Source organism: Euprymna scolopes, chromosome 21, assembly GCF_053919585.1.
Source record: "Euprymna scolopes isolate OS-2025 chromosome 21, ASM5391958v1, whole genome shotgun sequence".
In the NCBI taxonomy this organism is placed as follows: Eukaryota; Metazoa; Mollusca; class Cephalopoda; order Sepiida; family Sepiolidae; genus Euprymna; species Euprymna scolopes.
Genome location: NC_136502.1, coordinates 28,949,854 through 28,973,530, shown reverse-complemented (window position 1 = coordinate 28,973,530; position 23,677 = coordinate 28,949,854). Strand labels below are relative to the sequence as shown.

Below are 23,677 nucleotides of genomic sequence, written 5' to 3'. Positions count from 1 at the left end.
ATATTTCAAGTATTCTTCGTACAAAGCAAAGTAAAACTATTTTGGTTCTTAACTTAAATTAATTTTTTTTGTCTACAATATCGCCATAAAAAATATATTCTGTCATTTCCCTGAAATCTGGGTTTTCTTAAACTTCATGTCAAGCACACCACCTAACCTTTAACCTGTACGCAAGGTAATTTGGTTCTGCTTCGTGCATCCAACAGCATCATACTAATGAGTCTCCCCAGGTTTCTAGTACTCTCTGCCCCTTTCACTAACCATTGCAAATTTTGTGTTATTGCAACAGCCGCTTATCATTGATTTCTCATTGACAATGACCATTGGTTGTCTCTGGGATTTGTGTGGCAATATGCTTCCCAAGACCTCAGTAGTATCTACACTTTCCAATGGAGGTCTAGTTAGTATTCACCCTCTTCGGTGTTTCCATCCTCCTCGACTCTTCACAACAATGTGTTTTTATGGTAAGGGGGGAAGCAGTTTGAGATTTCTTGCAGTTTCAGTTCCCTTTGTTTCAATTGATGTTCCTTTTTTTTTTTTTTTCTATTGCAGCTTCTATATGTCTAGTTAGTGTTTGAAGATTATGTGGGGTGGTTTCTGCACTCAAAAATTTTCCTTAAGATTTCAGCTGTTTTCATCATATTGTATGTTATATAGTCTTGATCTTTCTCTTGATTCCAGTTTTTCCTCATCCTTTTTCCAGTTTTTTCTGATACTCTTAGTACTCCTATGATTATCAGTATTGATTTTCTTCACGTTTCATATCCTTTTCAGTTTTCTGGCAAATTCTGTGTATTTATTTTGCTTTTGTCTCCTTGACCTTCACTCTATAACAGTTAATATCAAAATTTACTAATTTTGAATCCTTTTAAATTGCTGACTCGAAAGTATTTCATTTTAGACATAGATAAAGACAAAGTATAACGAGTTCATTTGTCAGTGATGTCAGTTCTTAGCTTTTTAGCAGAATTTTGCCTTTTGTATAATCTGGAAAAAGTGAATTTTCACTTAAATCACTCCAGCCTAGAGTGAGAATTCTCAGCTTATCAGTCAAAATGTACCCCTTTTTCTTTTAGTGATTAGAAAAAGCTAATTTCTACCAAATCACTGGTGCTTTATTTCCTTATGTTTTTTTTTTTCTTATTTGGCTGGATTTTATTTCTTTTATCTTTTTTTTTTCATGTCTCGCTTTCTCCCTTTATCTTTTTTTTTTTTTTTTCTGTCTTGTTTTGCCTTACATTTTCTTATGAAGGTTTCTCTGAAAACTGAAATCTTAATTTTACTGTGAAAGTTAAGACTTCAAATGATTCGTGATGAGGGGGAAATAACGAAAATTTTGTCGAATCAAAGAATGACTTCCTCTTCTCCACCCCCCACACCCCCATATTAATTTTGACTTTCTTGTGTAACAAGATTGATATTTCGCTAATTAAACAGATTTTAAAGTTATATATTATTTTTTTATATTATTATTATTATTATTATTGAAATCCTTTGAGCTGAATAATTTGTGTATTCATTTATTTATTTGTAGACTGTTATCCTCATCTTGATAGGTCAGAGGATGAGTTGGCCAAAACGTGGTGAAAGAGCAACTATGATAACAGTCCGCAAATAAATAAATATTGATGTTTTTACTGCTTGTTTTTAGTTGTTTTTTTTTTTCACTTCTCCTCTCTCTCTCTCTCTCTCTCTCTCTCTCACTCACTCACACACACACACACACACACACACACACACACACAAGGCTGGTACTACCAAGTAAGGCTTTTTGAATATACCGGTTTCCTGACATAAAATACATCAAACATTGATGTTATTGTTTTTCCCATTTCCTTTGCAAAACTCAATCATGTTCTGCAAAGCCAAAAACAAACAATTTTCCCCTACAAAACAACCAAACCAAACATCATGAATAAATATTTACCGATATAAACGACTTGAAGCATAAAAAATATTTTCCAAAATGATCAGATTCGGCATTAACTAACCCGAAAAGGATTGATATATCATAAAACAAAAGAATAAAACCGAGTCACACAGGGGAAAGTAAAAGGCAACCAAGTTGGAACATTAATCTCGATTTTAACCGTTTTTGCAATTGCCTACTCGCATCCATGATTGAGTTACAACACTATTTTCTCATGCATCCCTGTTGTAACAAAGAACCATAGAAATTGTGTTGGGGGGCTTTCATTTCCACTGAAGCAGCAAAACTTCATTTAGTCCTTGGGAATCTGAACCCAACATCAAGTGGAAGTTGTGGTGGAGGGGTTGTCTATTATTGCTTGTGTTGGCATGAATGAGACTATGGAGTGTTCTCTCTTTCGGGGGGGGGGGGGGTAGTGTTTGTGTATAGTTGAAACACCCAAAGAGAAAGGGAGAAAGAGAAGAAAAAAAATCTTATAATCAGATTACAGCTATCTTTTATTTTAAAGTTTTTTTGTTTTTTTTAATTACTTTTTTTTTTTTTTTTTTTTTTTTTTTTATTCTAGCTTTAATATAAAGACGAGTATTAACCTTTTTTTTTATTTATTAAATTCCGGTGCAGTTAAAAGGATAAACAGTTTGTTCTTTTACATATCAACACTCATATTGTGCTTGTTTCTCCCCTATCATGTTAAATCACATGCTTAAACAATGGGCTGTAATTCATCCAAACTTGATGCAGTAATAGTAAAAAAGAAGCAGCCGACAACTGATTCATTTCCGATTGGCAACTTATTTTTTTATACTCTTATTCTCCTGAAAGGGGGCATATTACCACTGGGATGTAAGAGACTACTATTAAAGGCCATGCTTACAGGGGTATACTCGATAAGGAGTTGAGCAGCGAGATGTCTGTTTACATTGCATTTAAATTTCTGTATATTAATGCACAGTCAGGGAGCATGAAACAGAATGAATTACAGAGTTTAGCAGTTTGAAGGAAGAAACTATTAGAGTAGAAAGACTTCTGGCATTTAGAGACCTTTATAGTGAAGTGGTGGGATTTTGCTACCTGTCAGGTTTGTTGGAATATTTACATCAAAGAGGCACAAGTGCTATCACAAGAGCAAATTCCATTAAAATTCTTATAAAACAGGTACAAAGATTCAATATTGCGTTGATGTGACAGAGGTTGGAGCTTGGTTGATAGTGTGGGACCTATTAGATTGCCCACTCTTTATTTGGACCTTGTCTAAGAGGGAGGAACTAATGACAGGTGCACCACTGCACCAGCTCAAAATTGGCAACAATACTTCATGCGTTGGTGAATGGTGGCTTTATAGTGATACAGGATACTTGCAGATGTGAGTATTTTTCTTGCGTGATGGAAGCGACCTACCTTGTTTGCAGCAGGTTTGGCAATGTCTTCTATGAATTTGTTAACCAACATTTGATCATTTCACTTCTAATATTATAGTAGATGGTTTTGCTAGCTTATCTATCACTTCGCAAAGTTTTCGACTTAAAAACAAAATTTTAAAGACTTTAGTCATAAATTTCTTGTAAACAAAAGACTTTTGTGTTTATTCAGTTAAACGTTAACATTCCTTCAGATAAATACCACAATCAAAAACTGAAATCTTAGGAAAATCTTCATTATTTCAGTAATCATAGTAGCAACTGGACTCCTGAAAAAGAATTTCAAAAACTATTGGGCAAATATACTCTGTGAACCAAGTGCAAGAGAGATTCAAACAATTGTATTTAAACGGACGGTTAGAATCTTAAAAAGATCTCTCGGTTGGAATGTATGAGATATCGAGTGAATGTCTGACATCCAATAGAATGCGCCCTTCCCAACTTGAATAAAATAAGAATAATTAAAAATAAATAAATATTAACATTTTGGTGATTTTGATACAAATTTATTTTTATTTTAAATGAGACGGTAAAGAAATGAAAAGAAATAAGAAATCAATTCATCTAAGTGATCATACATGTTGGGAGGGGAGCTCTTTTAAAAACATTAAAAAATTAAATTTGGAATTGCTGTGTTGAAGGGTATTAAAGAACAGCCACCCTCCTTCTCTCACGATCAATTTTTTTATACAAATTTATTTATCTTTTAAATAAGACCATCAGAAAGTTTTCATAATTTATCCTTTTTATTTATTCATTAATTCACTTGAATTAATTTATGCTAATATCCACAAAGATATAGAAAAATAGAACAATAAAATTACAAATGAGTCGCACCAAAAATTAATTACAGACTTTACAAAACAATTATGCAAGTGAGACATTTTAAATAGTCTTTGGCTCTTTCGTCTGTACTCGTATCTATGCAGTATTTCAAAACATTTGTATTATTGATTTAAATAAGGAGTCATCAAACCACGACCCGCAGGCCAGATCCGGCCTGCCAAAGTTTTTCATCCGGCCTGAGCTCTTATGGAAAAACATGAAAATATTCAGGAAAAACTTTTTACATAGAAATGTGTGGAAATAGTTGGTGGGCTATCTTTTTTTAAATTTATTTATTTTTTTTAAAGAAAATGACATTTTCTTGAAGGCAAAAAATTCTATCTTATTTACGAAACAGGTTGGAAGAGTGAGTCGTGTGTGTGTATATATATATATATATATATATATATATATACAAGCAGGGAGATCTGGCATTGTCTGGGATTGAATGAAGATCAATGAATGTGCTACCCGTCCAAAATTTTTATTGTCATCGCAATCGGTGAAATCACCTACTTTTTTTTTTTTTTTTTTTAAGCAAATCAATTGATTGCCTGTTCTATTCTGGAACCCACCGCGGTGCATCAAGAGGAAGCTCACATGCCTTTCCACAGTGACTTAGTTCACAATACATTGTAGTCTACATTGCACTGTAGAAAACCTACTGTTGATTTTATGAAATTATTTTTATATAATGGCTTCACTTAAAGTTTAAAATGCAAAAGTCAAGTATCATGGTCCGATTGTGCTCCAAACAGGAACATTCATTTCAAACGTGCCCCTGTCTTATCAAAGAACATACTGTTGATTTTATATGCTGAGCCCTTCGGCTTGAATTCTAACTAGAAAGATATTGGGGTATCGGTCAATTCTATAAAAATACTCAATCTCGATTGATTACAAATCTCAAATTTCAACCACTTGGAAACATTTCCTTTTGGAGCCGGGCACCTGTTAACATTGACTGTTTAAACAATAACCCAAGCATAGACAACAGTTAGAGGCTTAATATGCTACATCAATTCTGGTCAGTCATAATAGGCTACTCAGACTTCTTGCAGACAAACTAAATATATCTTTGTCTGCTAGACTATATTTTCTCACTAGACATAAAAAAAAAACACAGGTATAGACTACTAAACCTAGCAACAGCTTATACACAAAGTTTCACAAACTGACTCATACATAAGTCCACATATGTACAAACTAGACACTTTGAACGCTTATTTTGGTTGTTTATAAAATAAAATCAATATATTTATATAGTGGTACCTCTTTACTTGACCATAATTCGTTCCAGATATTTGTTTGAACACTGAAATGTTCGACAACCAAAACGATATTTCCCCTTTAAATTAACTGAAATAGAATTAATTAATTCCAGAATTTGAAAGTCCCTTTTTGTTTGTAAACTTTGAGGATTTTATTCATTTAATGATAAAAGAATGTCTGTTTCTTCTTTGTTGTTTACATAATCGGTTTAGCTTTGTGTAAAGATTTTAGAAGCTAAGTTTTTTGGGGGGTTTTTCTCATGCAATTAATTACTGTTGTGCCGAGATACACCCCCTTCGTTTGTTGTATTAAAGTCTACTGACCCTTTTTTTTTTAATTTTTTATTTTTTTAAACTTTTTGTACACCTTTGTCATCCCAGGCAAAAAGGGGGTCGATCAAGCGAATTGTGTATTTCTGGTGCCACAATGATGTGCTAAAAATAACTCGGACACCCTCTAGCCTATTGAAGGGATTGTGATGACGCTGTTCTAAATATAACTCTCGTCGCAAAGTTCAGACTTGCATGGCAACGTCGTCGGAGTGGGTTTGGTTTGTCACACTACACTTCAAAAGTATTACGACCAGTATGAAATACAACGTTCCATTGAGGAACACCGCTGCTTGTTTACATTCAAAGCGAAGCTGACGGTTCAAACTCCAAAATTTCGTTCGGCTAATCAAGGCAAGAAAATCTCCAACTTTAGGTTTGAACACTGAGTTGTTTGATCACCGAAACATTCGACAACCGAGGTATCACTGTACATGGATAGACTTGTCATTCTTATCAGCTGCAAGCCTACCTTCACTGATTCGTTTCCTTCTCTTTTAAGCAAGTGCCTCTTTGAACCAGGAAAGACCTTGTTGCATAACCTGTCTCACAGAAGGACGGACAAGGTTCAAGTTTCTCATTTCCAAAGCTTTTAAATCTCTTTTGAAACGCAGCTAAGGGTTTTTGTCTATGGGGCTTTTTTTTTTTTTTTTTTTTTCTTCACACAAGTTCCCCACAAAAATGATCCTGAGAAATTTTATTGTCATAAAGTAGGTATCCCAAACTAGCCTAGTTTAGGATGCGAAAACTGGTAAATAAAGTTAAATTTCTCTTAACTTCAACTTGCGATATCTCGTTTATTTTTGGGTTATTTTCATAAAGTTTTGATTTAAATAAAATTTAATCTTTTTGGTTTATAGATATATAATTCTTTTTCTTGTGTCTTTTATAGTTTTTTTTTTTTTTTTTTTTTTCAAGGTTACTTCAAGTTATGTCACTAATTTTGGTGAACGCCGTTTCATTTTTTACACACAAAAAATGTTGGTGTTTTTCAAATTTGGTGCGCACGATATTGTGAGTAAAAAAAATAGTACCATTTTAAAGAAAAAAGGTTACTTATTAATATAGTGAACTTAAAAAAAGGGTTTTAAGTTTTTTGAAAACTTCAGTGAAGGAAATATGAAAGAAATTCAGTTAAAATCGCTTTGTAGAGAAATGTCTCCTCTTTGATAATCTGTTGGTGTCATATTACTACGCTCATAAATCAAGGAGCGCCACTAATAAAAGTGACTGTACCTACACATCGAGATTTACAACTTAATCCCAAGTGACCAAGTAAAAAGTATCATCACAAAAATCAAGTGTCAGCACAACGAGCAGCACCACCCAGCGAAAACGTAAACAAACAACTTGTTTCACTCTGGATATATCAAAATTCTTAGATGAGTTTGTTTTTGTTTATTTAAAAGTTATAGAAAGTTATTGTTTGAAATAATATTTTTAGTGCACCAATAAAAGAAATGGAAATTTACAATTTAAAAAATAATGTCAGTTGTTTATTTTCTATATCTTCTTTTAAACTTTCATGTTCTTTGCTTTATCTCCTTTGGATAAACTTCCGCATTGTTTAATTATCTTTTTAAAAATTAAACTGGGTACATTTTAAACCAAAAAACATTTTTGGTTGCGTGTGACTGTGACGGAAATGTTTTTTTTTTTTTTTTCATTTAAAAAAAAATGTGCCTCATTTTTTTTGTTTACTTATTTAATTCTCTTATGTTCTGTCGGGCGTTTTTGATATATCTAACATTTTGTTAAATTATTTTTTTTATTAGACTGTACAGTATCAGAATTTTTGTAGGAATTTTTGACACCCCTAACACGAAACTGCAAATAAAATATTTAAAAAAAAAAACTCGTAATTTCTCTTTTAAAAGTGGGTTGTTTATTTTCTTTATGGATTATACTTCCAAAATAAACTATTAATGTTGTATAAAAAGTAATAGAAATATTTTTTTTTTTAAATAGTAATGAAATTAATTGAATGTTACGAGTTCAGTATTTTTCAATTTTTAAAGTTTAAAAATCTATCAACATTTTTCTATTGATTCTATTTTTACGATATTTTCAGGGTCAATGTGAAATTTTATGCTCTTTCCAATAAATCGAATATATTTTAGACAAACGTTTTTTTTTAATTCACGCCCACCCATTTTCAAATGTCTATTAAAAAGTAAATGATTAATTTATGTACCAAAGTTTTATATATCACAAATTGAAGAGAAAAGGTCAATAAATAATATATTCAAATTTAAAACAAAAAAGTAGTGTTTTTTAGAAATTTACCTGTAAAGTCCGAAGTTTAAAACGTTTTAAAAAAAACAAAAAAAAAAACACTTTTTTTTTTATAATGAAACCTTTGATCCTTGCTCCTTTAATTGAAAAAAAAAAAATTAGGGCTTGAATTACATTTTTCTATGAGTTATAAGCTTCGAAAGATAGCGGGTGGAATTATTCAATAGTTTTCACGAAATTTCTGACACTGCTAATTGTACAGTTACATTACTTAAAAAAATTAAAATATAGCTAAGTTTTAATTAATTTCACGTAAAAATGTGCATTTTTTTATGTTCTATCGGGCGTTTTTGATAAATTTGAAGATGTTAAATTATTTTTTAATTACACTGTACAGTACTTAAAAATGAATAACTGAAAATATTAAGTTATGTGCATGCGGTGTGCAAATGAAAAAATTAATTTCACTGTAAAAATCATTTTTTTTTTTTTTTTTTAATTCCCGAGATGGTACTTCTACAGTTTATCGCCGAAAATGGAGATGGCATTCTTTTTTTTTTTTTTTTTTTTTTTCGCGCACCTGTCGTTAAAATCCGAGGGAGAAATCAGTATTTTAAACTATGACCGAAGTTAGAAATAAATAACAAAAAAATTAAACTAGATATTAATTACTTCCGGAAAGAACAATGAAAAAAAGTGGTGCTATGCTAGTCCACTTACTGATCCGCGCTATTTTTTAAATCGTATTTCCAAGTTTAATTAAAGTTTTATGATATGTTTTTTTTTTTTATTATTCAATTATAAGGTTGAAGTATAGAATAGGTACAAGACACCCTCCCCTCCTCATGTTAAGAATGGCTTTTTAAATAACATTATTATTTACGTCCGGATGACTCTCTGCACTAGTACCAAAAAAGTAAATAAAGAAAGTGAAAGAGAACATATATCCATAATTATTTAATTGAAAATGTTTCGATTTAATTAATGAAAACAGGAATGTTTTTCATGAAACGTATATATATATTTTTATTATTAAAAACGGAAAATGAAAATGACATTAATAATTGTCTAAACTGGGCGAGCCCCATTTGAAAACAATTATTTATCAAAATATAATTGTAAAAACATTTATTGAAAAGTTTGCATAAGAAAACATAATTTTAATAAAACAATTTTGTAACGAAAGCAACATTGGATTTTTATAAAATAGTTTTTTTTTTTTTTTTTCGAACAAATAAATAATTTTAATGAAATATTTTTTTGAATTAAAGCAACTTTAAAGGGTCAGCAAAAAATTAATTTAAATGAAACCGAAAAATCATTATCTAGTTTAATTTTTTATTTCATGCTTCGGTCATAGTTTAAAATACTGATTTTAATGACAGGTGCGCGAAAAAAATGGCGTCTACATTTTCGGCGATAAACTGTAGAAGTACCCCCACCCCCGAGACCTATATGTTCTATCAGGTGTTTTTGATAAACTTGAACTGAGATATCTCAAGGTTGTGTTGGGTGTCAAAATCAACACCAGCGGAAATAAAGTTCAACCGGAAGCTGCTTTCTCTGACTAAAGAAGAAATCCAGTTGATTTCCACCTTCAAAGCAACAAAAAAAAAAAAGTCCCTTAGTGAATCTGCTGAACATTCAGAAAACTTCTGCAGTTGTGATGAAGAACCATCTCAGGATATCTTCAGTTATGAGCATCAAGGACAATAGGTTGCTGTCGACTATGACACCAACTTTTACATTGGCCAAGTCATTGAGGTTATATCTGCATCCAGCGCTGTAATAAATTTTTTATCGCAAAACAAAGGTAGAAAAGATTTTTTTTTTCGATGGCCTTTGTCAGATGACATTGCACAGGTAAAGTCAGCATTTGTTTACAGATAGGGTTTTGAGGTAATGCCAGTTTCATGTGATGGTAGGATTTGGAGTTTTCTTCTTTTTTTTTTTTTTCTTTTTTTTTTTTTTCTTTTTTTTTTTTACACAGAGTTCACCACTTATCAAGGCCCAATGGCCACTCAGGGATAAGGGTTATTGTGTGTACAGTAATCAAAGGGATAGGTGTAGCAATAGTATTGGAGAATTTGTAAGGTGTCATTACTTGGGGGCGCTTCATCAGGAATTTGTGTTGGATTTGAAGACATCCAGGTTGAAGTCGGGAGGGAAACAGGCAAGCGGAACAGAGTTCCACAGGCGTGCAGTTTCTACCATAGCAGAAGCCTATGAAAGAATTCTGAAAGAAAATCAATAAGGAAAGGAATCGTAGTAAAACCTCTGCCTATAAAATATCTTACTTGTTTATTTGTCTTTTAAGTTGAAAGTTTTTCAATGCTTAAAAAATTACTTGTGACTTTTTGTATAACAAATTTCTAAATCTTATTGTTGTCGGCCCTTTTTTGGCGAGTTTAAATTCCCCAAAGTAAAAATATTTCTGTGGCAAAAAGTTTTGTTATTAGATGCAAGGCAAACATTTTTTTTTGAATTCCTCACCCAAAAATTAGTAAAGTTGCAAAGTTTTAAGCTTCTACCTCTAATAGTTACATTTTTACAGCAATTTAAGTAACGTATACTTTTGACTTTTTTGCCCTTTTTACCAAATTGTCTGTTCAACTGCTTTTACATGGTCCACAATTTAATGGTTTTATCAATTTATAATTAAAAAAAAAAAATTATCTAGCTCTCTAATGTGTTATGAATCATACTACCTATTTACTATGCCTCCCCACGGGACAGAGTTAGACACCAGGGGCGTTTTTTAACGTGGAGAAAAGGTACAAAAATAAAAATTGTCTCAGTCGTGAAGGATTTCTCCTCTAACGAAAGAGAACAAGAAAATGAAGTGCAGCATCTGAAGAACAGATGGTGTTTATTTGCTCCCCCACTGAGCAAATTAGGCACAAGGCCGTTTTTAATGTGAGGTAAAAACCAGCTCCCCTAAAAGTAGGCAAAAAGGGGGCACTCTGGTTACCAAAAATAATAATTGTCCCAGTATAGAGGGTTTCCCCTCCATTGACTGGTACAAATTATCTTAAGTGCAGCATCTGCCGGAACAGATGGTGTTTATTTGCTCCCCCACTGAGCAAATTAGGCACAAGGCCGTTTTTAATGTGAGGTAAAAACCAGCTCCCCTAAAAGTAGGCAAAAAGGGGGCACTCTGGTTACCAAAAATAATAATTGTCCCAGTATAGAGGGTTTCCCCTCCATTGACTGGTACAAATTATCTTAAGTGCAGTATCTGCCGGAACAGATGGTATTTATTTGCTCCCCCACTGAGCAAATTAGGCACAAGGCCGTTTTTAATGTGAGGTAAAAACCAGCTCCCCTAAAAGTAGGCAAAAAGGGGTCACTCTGGTTACCAAAAATAATAATTGTCCCAGTATAGAGGGTTTCCCCTCCATTGACTGGTACAAATTATCTTAAGTGCAGCATCTGAAGAACAGATGGTATTTATTTGCTCCCCCACTGAGCAAATTAGGCACAAGGCCGTTTTTAATGTGAGGTAAAAACCAGCTCCCCTAAAAGTAGGCAAAAAGGGGTCACTCTGGTTACCAAAAATAATAATTGTCCCAGTATAGAGGGTTTCCCCTCCATTGACTGGTACAAATTATCTTAAGTGCAGCATCTGCCGGAACAGATGGTATTTATTTGCTCCCCCACCGAGCAAATTAGGCACAAGGCCGATTTTTAATGTGAGGAGTGAAGGGAGGGGGAAGGGGAAAAGGGGACCAGCTCCCGAGAGGTGGGAAATGGGAGCTGGTTAAAGGTCAGGCATGTGGGGTTGCCCCCACATCTGGTCTTTGCTAGTCCTAGCTAGTCATAGCTTGCAGTATCTGCCGGAACAGATACTACACTTTGAGATATTAAATCTTTTATTCATGTTAAAAAATACAGAAAAAAAAATCAACGATGAACAAAAAACTTAGGCACATGGCCAACTCAAAAGGGGGGATTTTGGGGGTCGTTGGTCATCCTTGTCACTCCAGAACTAAACAAAGTCAAAAGTTTCTCCCAGCTAGTATCTTCTTTCACCATAATACCGCATTCACCCTTTCATATTGGGGGACGTCCTAGTAACTCCCAATTTTTAAAACATTTTTTATTGACGTGTAAAAACAAAAAAGATAACAATAAAATGGTAACAATAATTCATTTGTGTCGAGGGAGGGGGAAGAAAAAAACAAAAGGTGATTAGTAGGACCCTCCCAACCCCGTCTAGTTGATAGACTGCCCGTTCCACTAGGTTTGTAAAAGGAACCTCGCTTCTGCGGGTCAGTCTCTAGGTGGGGATGCCCTCTAGATGGGGGTGAATGGAGAAAAGAAAATTTTGTGGGTATGGGATGGAGGTTAGTTTGTATTTCTTTTTCTCCAAGATGGGTAAAATTTAGAGGAAGGGGTGAAAACAAAAATTGCAGGTAAGAGGGGATGGGGATCTTGGAGGCTTCCTAATCGGGGAGGGATGGAACACACACTCAGCTAGCTGAGAGTGACCAAAGTTGCACTTCCGTGTCATATTTGTACTTTTTTCCTGTTGGTAGTGGGATTTTGCCTAGTGTTTAGGTTGGTTTCATCTAATAATTATTGCTTTCATTATTATTAATTTTCATTTACCACAAGATGACATTACATTTTATAAGGATTTTTCACTTGTTAGTACCTATTTACAATGCCTCCCAACGGGACAGTTAGACACCAGGGTCGTTTTTTAATGTGGAGAAAAGGTACAAAAATAAAAAAAATTGTCTCAGTTGTGAAGATTTTTAGTTATATACTATGAAATTTGGCTTCTGGACCATGCTAGCAAATTTTCAACTTTCCGACAAACTTTGAACGACCATAACTTGACGGCTAATTGAGCTACCAAAATAAAGTTGGTATTTTTCTTTATGGTTTACAAAAATCTATATGACCACATTCATTTATTTTATTTTATTTATTTATTTATTTTTTTATTTTTATTTTTTATTTTTAGATATTAATGAAAATAAAATTTTGGTTTGGGATACCTACATAAAGTGGATCTAATGTTAGTATTATTATACTAATGTTAATATATTAATTCAGACGATTTTAAGCTCTGGAAATCAATTTAATTTAGTTAAAGATTTATTTTTTAGCAAAAAACGGAATGGCCACGGCAAAATAATTTATTTATTTTGTAACCCATTCAAGGCATTCAAGAAAAATAAAAATAGTGGATAATTAAAGAAGAAAAAAAAAACAATTAGAAAGAGGATTGAGAAATAAATAAAAGAAAGAAAGGAGTGAAAAGAAAAAAGACAAAGAAGTGAGAATGAAGGGAGTGGAGTAGATTCATAGAAAAAAAAAGAAAATTAAAAGTGATATTATGAAGTTGGAGTGAAAAAAAAAAAGAAAGAAAAGAATAACAAGTGTACTTATTGATCCGCGATATTTTTTTAAAATAGTATTTTCAAGTTTAATTGGAAATTTTATGTCTGGTTTTATTAAATTCTTAGGTGAAAGCACAGAATAGGTACACAACACCCTCCTGTTCCCAATGTTAAGAATGGCTTTCTAAATAATAAACGTTATTTCGGTGCATGATGAGTACCAAAAACTGAATGAAAAATAATAAAACTAGAAAAGAATTCATCATCATATCGTATGAATCCAATAAATGTTGGCATTGGTTTCACTGATATTTTTATAGTCAGAATTCTTTCTAGAAAGATATGAGAGAACACATGGAAAGTGATTTTTGTGGAACGAATTGGATTCGAACTTGGGACACCCATTCTGTGTCGTTAACCACTAGACCAGACCACTACCACTACCACGTTTCAGAAGAGAAGTAGGAATGAAAAAAAAAAAAAAAGGATGAAATAGAAGAAAAGGAAGAATGAAAAAAGAGTAGGAATCAAAATAAGAAAAAAAATGGGAATGAAAAGAAGAAAAAAGTAGGAATGAAAACAGAAGAAAAATAGGAATAAAAAAAATGAAAAGAAGTTAGAATAAAGAACAAACGAAGAAAAGTAAGAATGAAAAAAAGTAGGAATGAATAAAAGGGAAGTAGGAATTAAATGAAAAAAAAGAGTAGGAATTAAATTAAATGAAAAGATTAGGAATAAAGAAAAAACGAACAAAAGAAAGAATTTATAAAAAGAAAGAATGAAATTTAAAAATATTGAAGAAATAAAAATAATTTAAAATCTTGACAGAAAAATGACAGCTCTACTGGCCACCGCCACTACTACTACTACTACTACTACTACTACAAATGTCTGATTCATACTTTTTACTTATCTTTTTGCTTATCATCTCCTCATTATTTACTTCCTCTCTTCATCTATGACAAACTCAACCAATCATCAAACACAAGAGAAGATTCTTCCATCTTTGAAAAACGAAATTTATTTTTGGTTAAAAAATTGAATTACTTTTTTTTTTCTTCTTTTTTAAAATTCTTTTAATTTAGCCGCTGGACAACATTTTTATATGATTTTGTTATATAAAAATCATAAGCCTCCCTCCTTTCCCTGTCGGTGTTTGGCCCTATCTACTAACGATTGTGTTACTACATACCCGCATGACTGTCATCAGTCGATGGAGTTGATGTGATAAATGAGTTATGCAGACCTCCTTTTCCGACCTAGATTTATATTTTCTTTTTCTAACCACCTCTCCTCCACTCCCCGCCTATCGTTTAATCTTTTTTGCTACAGTAAAGGCATTTACAATGTAAGCCTTTTTTTTCTTACACGGCATTATATATTATTGGTTAACATTGACTTTAAGGGAATTCGAAAAATATATACTATATATAGTGCAGTCAGCGCAGCACTATTTCCAAACACCTGTATAAAATAAAAATATATGTAATGTTTTTGCAATTTTTTAGATGAAGTTGATTATTGGGAGATTTTGAACTGCCATTCTCATTTTTATTACTAGCAGGCCATCCGACGCTGCCCAGTCGTAAAATATGCATAAATATTATATTTTATTTTACAGAAACTGAGACATGTGCATGCTAGTATTATGCTTTTTTCCTAAACAGTTCATTTCTTGTAAGTGAAAAAAAAAAAAAATATATTCAAGCTGAGCTCGAAACCAAAACCTAAGTCAAGTATGATAACTATTAGGCCAGGTTGACATGATCTTTCAAAAGTGTTTTCAAACTTACTTATACTTAACATAATGAAGTTGTCATGTTTCAAGGCCGCTAATTCGTGAAACAGTTGACAAACAGATAACAATCCGATGACTCTCACGTACCAATTTTTTAATCTTGAACTCTTAGCAACTCATTTTTCAGGATGAAAACCAACTAAAAGTTTTTCCACGTGTCTGAATACCCGATAGTCTGTATACCAAAAATTCGTTCAGTATATAGGTTGAGAATTGTCCTTACACACACACACACACACACGCACATTCTTACATGCTAACAATTAAGATGAGAATAGTGGTCTGAATAAGGCAAAATTATACACATATCTGGTAAAAAATATATATTTAATATCATGCTTGTTTCTTAGTTAGTCTGTACATTACGCTTTGAAAAAAGGCCAAATACAATTTTTGGAGGTTAAGTTGCTTCATAAAAGGCCAAATTCACAAAATTTGCCAACCCTTGATAAGAATTTGAAAGTGACCACCTTTTGATGTGGCCTCGTTTTCGAATATCATTATAATAATATGATTATTGTTCTTGTGTGAGAAAGGAACTCATAATTTTGACGTGAAGTTCTTTACCAAAGAAAGTCAGCAAAACTTTACGTAAAAAGAACATTCGAAAGAAACAGGACAAAATAATAAAAAGAAAAAAGATTGTTTGCCAAGACTGAAGGAGTAAATTAAAGATCGTCTCCTTACAATGTGATTTTATTATTTGTATTGAACTATGTAACACAATATTACTTTCTGAGTATTTATTTGTACTTATTGATTTATCATATTTTGGTCAGTTTTTTATTTAAAATTCAATAGACACTATTTTCATAGAAATGTAAATAAATTTGCTGCGTGTTATCGGCTTTTATGTCCAAAAAAAAACAAACTAATTTTTACGCCATTCAGAAAAATATCCACTTTATCCAAACATATTTATTGATTAAATATATTTCTTATTTCGTGGAATTTCCACGAGTTCTGCTCGTATATGTAATATGATGCCAAACCATTTTTCGGGCTGGCTTTACCTTATTTACATGGTAAATGTTGCTTGGGAATATTTTTTTATTTGTGCTAATTTTAATGTGTGAACCCTTTCGGCTGCACTGGTCGTCTTTTTCATCATTGATTTTTGTGAAGCACAATATACTGCATAATTATGTTGACGCATCAGCTCGTTAGATCACTGAAGTTAAGCGACGTTGAGCCTGGCCAATACTAAAATGGGTGACCATTTGGTAATGCCAGGTGCTGTATGTGTTCTCAGAGCCTGGAGAGGGATGGGCGCTGCCAAGCTATTCTTGCCCAAGACATGCTGCATGAAATAATGCAGAGCCCCCACAATCCCGGAGGGTTATGGTTCACACTTTTATGAACGACTCTTGTGTTCTCAGATCATAGAAGGCAATGAGTTGTTGAACAATGTTCTGCTGTGTGCTGGTCAAAGGGGGGAAAAATTGAATACTGTTATAGCATAACATAGTAAAATGGTAACTGCATTGTCCATTTGTCTAATGATGGAAGGTTTCATTGTGCTGTTGAATGTATGTATAATTTTCTAGCTTGCACTTTTCAAATGCTTGCTAAACTCATACATACACCTGACAATTCTTTTGTCTCAAAATCAACACAGAGACGAATTTATCAACATAAGTTTTATTTACAATTAAGATTTTGCCCATCGACAAAGAGAGAGATGTTAATTGTAAGGGTTGGTTGGTGTGTGGCACAACGACAGAAAGATGTCAATCACTCTAGACCACTGTCAGTCTGGGCTCTTTTCTCCCCTCTGTTGTTCATGCTATCTCTTACATAGACATGAATCGACATTCCTGAAAATGTAAATATTGAAATATTACATTCTTCTTTTTTTTTTTTGCATTGCGCAATTTATAACCTCTCGACCTGGAATGTAAACAGTTCCTTGTTTTCAGTGGCAATTATAATTCCCGTTATATTACGGTACACAAGAATATAGATCAAACATTCATCTGAAATGTGCGTGTGTGCACAACTATGGTTTTCATCGGTGTCGTCACGTCTCCATATCTAACAGTTTGTGCTTATACTGAGATAGGTTTCACTCTGGAGTGCAACTGGCAAGCCTGTGCGTTCAGTCTCAGTGTCTTTAGTATTATCACCTGCTCTTTTCACCTGACTTTTATTTATTGGTGCTTCGCAATTCAATTACCATTTTAAAGAATTGGTTCTCAGCATTTTTGTTATATTCTCTTGATTTCAACACAGTCCCTTTCTTGGTAGATTACACTCGTTGTCAATCAGTTTCTGTCTGAAGGACCCCCCCCCCCCGCACTTTTAGGTTTCATCTGCCTTAGTTTCCTTTTCAAAAATCACAAAAGGTAAAACGACATTTATCTTTCGTTTCAGTTTATGTCCGCTCCCTGACCTTGGGCAGCGCTGCCAACAATAATCTCCATTGTCCAGGAATGGTTAGCCCCTCTCCCTACTCCTCTTTAAATTGTGTCATATAATTTTAATGAGTCAACCATTCAAGAAATAGAATTTTTTTTTTCTCGTCATTCTTATCAACCCAGATTTTGTCTTTGAATCTCTGGTTGCCATTTAGACTTGCCATTTCACTTTTTAATTAGCAAAAAAAAAAAAAAAAAAAAGTGATATTAACCTTTTTTGTGCGCGTGTGTGTGTGTGTGTGGTATGCGAGTGGGGGGGGCAATCACCTTTTTTCTTTGATCCTATCAACGCAAGCCAGAATCCAAACTTAACCCATCCATCGTTCATTCCCTGAAACCCTTATAAGAAAAGTGTAAGATGTTGATGATCTCACTGGACTTCTCGTTGTGATCTTGGTGAAAGGCGCTGATAATTGGAATGCGCATGTAAAAATAAATAAATAAATAAATAAAATGATAATTTTAAATAGTCCCAAGTATGCTGGATCATTGTTAACCAGAATTCTAGGAACAATACCAATAAATAAATAATGTAGTAAAATGATTTGTGCACCTCTATTTATTCTTTTTCACACACACACACACACACACACATTTTAATTTTTATCATTCCTTTGTTTTAACAAATAATAATTCTCCTCCAGTTATTCAAGTCGTTAATAACCATTTTAATTCTGACACTCCCTCACAAAATTCAAGGGAAGAAAAACAACATCTGAGTTTTTTCTATTTTCCTTATCTTTGATTACTTCAACAAAACGAGGAAGAAACATAGCCCAACTCGGAGACGATTTTAAAACTGACATCTTGTTTTTATTTGGTCCTGAGTCATTGAACGAGTGTCTGGGAAAGAAAGAGAGGTCTTCCCTCCCCTGAGATTTGACTCCAAATTTTGCCAATAACGTCACGTTGCGCATCTTTCCTTACTTCCGTTTTCTCCGTTCACAACTCTTTCAATCCTGACCCCTTTGACCTCGCTAGACAACAAACTTGCATGTTTTAGCTATTCTTGAACATTTCAGAGTCTCCAATCAAGCACTAAAAAGTGTTTATCATTTACCTAGCGGCAGGTCTCACATGAATCATTATCAGTGAGTGTTCACTGGAGTCTTAACGACGACAAGTCTCTCACAGGATTCCAGCATTCTTTGCTTTCGACAACCATTGCAAATCATTTTGCATTATCGCAACAGCTATTTACCATTTACTTATCACTTAACGGTCGTTGGCTTTTTCTGGAAATTTGAATGACGATAAAACCCTTCTCTCACCCCGCAAGATTCTAATAATCTCCTCCTTAGTCTTTAATGATCACTTGACGTGATACCAATCAGTCTGTTTTTTTATTTTTTTTATGCCATTATTAATTAACAGTAGTAGTGGAAACATAATTTTGACCCTTTGATAACAAATGAGCTTCATTCTAATTTGGTGAAATTTTACCTCATATTTTAAAAACCAGGTTATTATTTAGTAATTAATAGAATGTTCTCTATCTGACATGCCAAGGATGCTCCATGTCAAAACGGTTCAATTCTGACCAATAGTTTTGCAGCCTATAAGTGTTGGTTTATTCCAAGTGATAGTATAAGCAATGGCCCATCCAGCGTCTCAAGGGTGCTTCATGCCAACTTGCATGCAATTCTGACGTGTAAGTTTGGAGCCGATAAATGTTCAGTTTATACAGATGGCATAACTATTGCTTAAGAAGGTTTGTTGTTGGTAAAAGAAATAGCCCAAAATGTAAAAAATCTAGGAAAATTCATGAAACTATAACCCAAAATTTCTCTTAAATGCAATAAAAAGGACATGTATTTTTTTTTATTTTTATTTAAATTTTTTTTTTTTGTAAAAATTCTATAACAGCATCTTTTTGTTACATTTTTTATTTCATATCTTTACGAAAGTCATTACTAGAGATTTTTATCCTTAGGCCCCTAAAAGCAACCATTTTTGTAATGATCTTGTCCTTGTTGATTGCAGTGTAATGTTGTTCCTGTGCAGTTCTAGGAGGTCCATCCTCCTATGCTTTGCTTTCTTTCTGAGAAGGAGTTAGTTTATTGTTAATCGCCCGAGGCGCCCTTACTGGGGAATGCCGACGGAGCTGCCCAGGCACATTTTGTACATCAGAGTGCAACTCCTTGGGGCGGGGGGCTGACTTCTCAATCTCACCTTCCGACCCTGGTGTCACAGCTTTTGCAGTGGGAGAGAACTAAAAATACATACTTACCTCCCCATGAAAAGGTGCAATAAAATTTTAACAGTCCTGTCCCTAAAAATTTATTGTAAAACTAATTAATGTCTTGTGGAAATTTATTATAAAAAAAATTATGTTAATGTAGGACATTGTCGAGATGAGTCCGAGGATTAACGGTTCTGAGTCACCTGCTGATGAAGGGTTTACAGGAAGAAAGTTTGCCATTATAAGCAAACCACTTGCCTTTGTGAATAGTAGGAATAATAAATTACCGAAAACAAATAAAAAAACACTCTTTATTAACATTAAACCTAAATTCAGGTGATAATATTAAAAAAAAAAAAACAAATTTTAGTGCCTAATCTGCAAAATGGGGCCGTTAAAAGTCAATTTTAGGAAAATATTAATTTCTAGCTTAAAAGATAATTAAAAGTTTGTTCTGTCGGGCTGAGATACGTTTTTGTTAGTTGAAGGTCCACCCTATCAAATTTACCTTTGAGAAGGCGGTTGGTTTTTGGCCAATCACCTGAAGCGGGCGACGCTCTTATTGTGAATCCCTCGACGGGGCTGTTCAGCCATTTTTGCTGGGCCAGACTGCGTTATCATCCTTACTTTCCAGCCTTGTCACATCTTCCTGCGGGACCGGATAGGGGTAGTAGTGGTGTCCTCAACTATTTTATGATGCAAAGGGAAACATACTTAAAAAAAAAAATTAAAAAAAAAAAACGCGTGTTTAACTTTTTTTTTTCTTTTTTTTTTTTTGTTTGTTCGTCGATGTTCGCTAAAGTAAACTGTTTATTACGACTAATTGTTTGTTAAGAAAACAAACAATTAAAAAATCTGGGTATTGTGTATTTGTTCCTATTTTTATTTTTATTTTTTTGGGAGGGAGCTTCTAAATTTTTTTCAAAATCCGGCGCTTATGCTCTTATGTTACCGTGCTATTAAAAAAAAAAAAAAAGAAAAAAAGTGTTTTCAAGTTAAATTCAAGTTTTACGATATCTTCTTTTCGTTAAATTATTAGGTGAAAATACAGAGTAGTTACAAAACACTCTCCCCTACCCATGTTAAGAATGGGTTTCTAAATAATAATGTTATTATTTCAGCATGGTAACACAAGTGCGTAAGTACCAAAAATATTCATTGAAATAAAATAAAGCCATTACGATCCCATTTTCTAGAACTTATTTGCTTAACTTCTGTTTCGATGACGTAAGGTGAAAAAATATACGGTCTCCTAAGAAGGATTGAACTCCAGTTTGTGAAGTCATGGAGTCGCCTTCACAAGAGAAACCCACTTTGGCCTTCAAATTCAGATCAATGTGGTGGGGGTATTTTTGGGCCAGTCCAGAGTCCCCCTCCCCGCCTTTTTTGGGTAGCTGTATTTCTCACAGATTAAAAACCGAACTTGTGTTCAACTTTGCTGGAGTCAAGTAAATAAAAATCCCCAATGCCGGTTAGGCATAACCTACTTCGTAAAAGTTGCTTTTTTTTTTTTTTTTTTTTTTTTTTTTAAGCTCGTAAATTCTCATCCGAAAGTAAGTCGATAAAATTTTTTAAAAATATGAATTTAGAAAAATTAGGTAATTTTAGAATAGAATATATATCGATCGAAAATAAATTTTGAGGCTGTTCTTGAAGGGGGTTGAGTACTAAGACACTCCCATTCAATAATATCGTGAAATATTTACTATTTAATATTTACTGTGTTTTAAAGCAAAATAAATTTTTCTAAGAATACTTTTGTATTTTTCTTTTCAATTTATTATTATAATAAAAATTAGTAAGTAAATCAAGTTTCAGTTAAAAAAAAAATGTTATTTCAATTTAAAAAAAAAAAGAAAATCCAAGTTTTAGTTAAAAAAGAAAATCAATCATAATGCATTTCGATTGAATGTGGTGCCTTCCCCCCGCCCTCGAACAATTCTAAAGTGTATTTTGAATCGAGGTACTCCTTGGGAGTTGAGTTCCATGGCGACCAGCATAAAAAAACAAGCGTCGCTCCCTTCCTGGCGCATGCGCGCGTAACATTATTTTTTATTTACTGACGTTGTCGTAGTAACTAAACGATTATTTGTCACATTATTTATTTATTTTGAAAAGTTTTGCTCTTTATGAATATTAAAAAAAAAGTTACTAAACATTTATTAATAATGTCTCGCTTTACAAACATTTTTAAATTTCTTTTTAAATGACGACTTTTATCGCCTTTTTTGTTTTTTTTAATAGCATTTGCGGATGGGTAAAAAAAAAAAAAAAACTAAATCATGAGACATTATTAAAAATGTTTAGTAACTTTTCTTTCTCCTAATATTCATAAAGAGTAAAACTTTTTTTCAAAATAAATAAATAATATGACAAATAATCGTTTAGTTACTACAACAACGCCAGTAAATAAATGTTACGTGTGCTTGCTTGCGTCAGGAAGGGAGCGACGCTTGTTTTTTAATACCGGTCGCAATGGAACTCAACGCTAAAGGGGTACCTTAATCGATATTCATTCCATAGTTACATAATTTTAATACCTGATCAATGGTTTTCCGTTATTCATTTTCCGGGCCCCTAATAAATGCAGCATACGAACCGTGTGAAAATAATTACGTTATTATTTAGAAACCCCTTCTTAAAATAAGGTGTTTATAGTTATTCTCTACTTTCACCTAACAATTTGATATAAACAAAAGATACCGTAAAAATTGAATTTAATTTGAAAATCCTGTCTAAAAATATAGCACGGCGTGTGAAACTGCAGAAGTACCAAAAATAAATGAAATTAAATTAAAAGAATTATTTGAATTTTATTGAAATAACTCCATGCCCTTCAGTTTTTTTTTGTTTTTTTTTTAGAGAAGGGCGGGGGGGGGGTTAAGAGTCCGCCTTTCTCTAAATTGTACATTTTAATTCTAATTTTAAATTGTATGAATTAAACAACAACAAAACAAAAAAATGTATTCTACGACTTTTTTTAAATATTGTATTTTTTTATATATATATTTATCTAAAAAAGGTTAAGACCATTAAATAATAAAGTTTGTACCACGACACAAATCCGAAGAGGATGGATGATAAATTAATATTTCTAGCTAGACCTTAAATAATTAGTTTAACAAAAAATAAAAATAAAAAAATCGTCGAGATATTTTCTGAGCGCTGCCGCTGCTCTGCTCCAATGTAAGAATTGTATATAGGTCAGATTTGGAATATCTTTTTGTTATTACAATTTCTTTGTTTTATTCTTCGTTTTTCGGATACTTCGTGCGATTTACTTATTTATTTTACCAAGCACAGAAGAGGAAAAGTGCGGAGTAAGTAATAATCGTGATAACGGCCCTCGTCCCAGTTGAATGGAATTTTCGGGTTTGTGCGTACGGTTTCAGCGTCCCAAATCTTCCTTTTTTTTTCATTCTATATTTTTCTTGGACTTGTAATTAAAAAAAATCACATTGAAATTTAAGATGTAGTCACAAAATATAAAGATATTTATGAAAATTTAATTTAATATCGATTCTTTATAAATTTTTTTTTTTTTTTTTGCTGTTAGACGGGAAAAAATGACTTATAAATAGCGCAGGACGATCGATCGACAAAAATACAAAGTAATCGATAATAAATTAAATCTTTATGAATATTTTTACTTTTTTTTTTTTTTAACTTATCAAGCTAAAAATTAAATAATCGTTCTAAAATGTTTTTCAAAACGGGGATGATTTGGGTTGTACTCACTTGCCAACACGAAATATTAAAAAACAAAAGAAGAATCTTATATCAGGGTGAAATCTGGTCCTGTTCGGTCCCCCAGGAGGTCATTTTCCCAGACATTGCCCAATGCCCCTCATTCGGAAGGAGAGGTAGCCGTTTTGCAATCATCCATGGTGACCCCTTTTTGTGTATGGGATGGGGGTCCA

General features: G+C 33.0%; 1 protein-coding gene across 9 annotated transcripts in view; it reads left to right on the top strand.

The window, feature by feature from the left end:
- Positions 1-23,677, top strand: part of LOC145242068 (uncharacterized) — a 107,004-nt gene that overhangs the window by 28,856 nt on the left and 54,471 nt on the right. The window contains exon 1 of one of the 9 annotated variants that reach the window (XM_080104976.1): positions 9,481-9,822. The exons of 4 other annotated variants lie outside the window; for them this stretch is intronic. The gene's annotated coding sequence lies outside the window, so the exon portion shown is untranslated. Of the gene's footprint in view, positions 1-9,480; positions 9,823-22,761; positions 23,078-23,384; positions 23,621-23,677 lie in introns of those variants that run through there. 4 more of the 9 variants (XM_080104971.1, XM_080104969.1, XM_080104968.1 and 1 more) reach the window with 4 other exon arrangements.